Genomic DNA, 2,001 nt, shown 5'->3' with positions numbered 1-2,001 from the left:
GCTGTTGTCATGACAGCACCGGGAAGCCCAGGGACTGAAAAGATCTTCATCAGCTCACTGCAGCAATGCTGTGCCAAAGGAACTGTGCTGCCTGTCTGCAGGCTGACAACAGAGCCAAGGGAATGCCTGCTTGTCAAACCTCCCTGGTTTTACTCTGCAAACTTCCCCACTCCTGGCCTCTGAAGCTGCAATGCAGTTGCAGTCTGGCAAAAATGGATCTCTCCTGCCCCCCTCCTTCCCCTTCAATATCCCCTACACTGTCTGATTCTCTCTTTGCTTTAACAAGGACAGCACCCAGCCTTCCTGCACTCTCTTTCTCCACAAAAATGCCATGCTGAAGGCAGCAGTAGCCTGTAAAAAAACCCAGTCAAACACCAGCTCATTCTGCAGTCCAGCTCCATCGATGGAATGCCGGCCACTCCTGCATCCTCAGTGCGAGGGGCAGCGTGTCTGTGTGCTCTGCTGCTCACCTGGCAGCTCTGGGGCAAGAGGCTGAGGATTTCTGTGGCAGGATCTGCTCCTTGGGGTCATACCCTGTGCAGGGCTGGAATGTTACCTGCTCAGCTCTGGCCACTACAAGTCAATATATCACTTTTCACACGGAGTTAGGCTGCCTGCTGTCTGTGCTCACTGAAATCACCACCAGCACCAGTTTTGGGAGACCTGCAAGGACTGTTCTATTCGCAGAGGAGTTTTGTTTTACAGAAATGACAAAAAATTGTTGCTGCATAGGTGAGATCCTCGTAAGTCAGACAAGGAAAGTAAGGTCTTTTTGGCTGTGCACATATTGGTGGAGTTCTGGTGCTGTTTATTTGAAGCAGTGGGAAATGAGAACATTTGGAAACTTGTGTTATGCCCCCACTGGCTATCACTGATGGAATGAAAACTGAGACTGAGTGCTTTACACCCAATCCTGCAACAGCCACCTTTATTGCAAACAAAATGCTCAGAGATATGTGCTCTCAGAGGAATTTTACAGGCTTTGTCTGAAACTTTGGCATCTCTGGTATTGATTGCAAAATTCACATTGACCTCAGTGGGGCCAGACTATCAAACTCAGCCGAGAGCTGGGCAGTTAAGGAGTTTGGAGGAACCCACAGCAAATCCTGATATCCTGATATTATTGATGGCTGCTAGGAGGTGGGGACTTGGCCCCTACTGCACAAGAGAGCCCAAGTTTCACTGTATTCAGAATTTCACCCTCCATCAGTCAGAATTTCAACAGTTCAGAGGCCCACTCTCTCAGAAAGCCTGGAACGTGTAGAAATATTGGGAGATGTAGATCCTAAATTAGCTCAATGCCCTGATTATGTGCCCTGTGGATGCACTGCATGTTCTCTGACAGGCAAAGCAGTGATTCCACTCTCCTGAACCCTAATCCCAGCTCAGCTGATCCCAGATTCTCCAAACAGCTGACTGCATAGGTGTTGCAGTGTGACCGCTCACGCCAGCACATAGGGATGGGCAAAGCATTTTAGCATGTTGTTCTGCAGAAATTTATGCATAGTTAGGATATGCTTAAGAGAGTCTCTTTCCCAGGACTGCTCTGAGGTGCAGTTGTTTGCCTTTGAACCCCTCCAGTGAAAGCTGCTGTTAAACCCCCACATGGGTTTTCTCAGCAGGGACAGGCCTGACTTTTAATGATATAATGCTTTTGATTCTAGTCAGTCATTTAAAACTGTTTTTTTTTCTCCTTCAGGTGAACATTATGTGCTTGATGATTTTTGCCCAGTGACACATGCAACCAAATTCAAGAAACAAATACTATCCTAACAAATACTATCCTGTTTTCTAGGCAGATCAGTGTCCCAAAACAACCTCATATAATACTGAAGTTTTAGTAGGAAAAGGGGCACTATATATTCTTGGCAGGCTGTTGTTATAGAGGCATACTGTCAGCAGCAGCTTGGCTTTATATTGCATTGAACTGGATAATTTATCAGAAACATCATCTTTGCAGTTGAATTTCTGTCTGGGTTTGAAAATGCTAAGCATTTGTTT

Source organism: Geospiza fortis, unplaced genomic scaffold (assembly GCF_000277835.1).
Source record: "Geospiza fortis unplaced genomic scaffold, GeoFor_1.0 scaffold13, whole genome shotgun sequence".
Lineage (NCBI taxonomy): Eukaryota > Metazoa > Chordata > Aves > Passeriformes > Thraupidae > Geospiza > Geospiza fortis.
The sequence above is the reverse complement of the archived record's forward strand: the minus strand, read 5'-3'. Positions refer to the sequence as shown.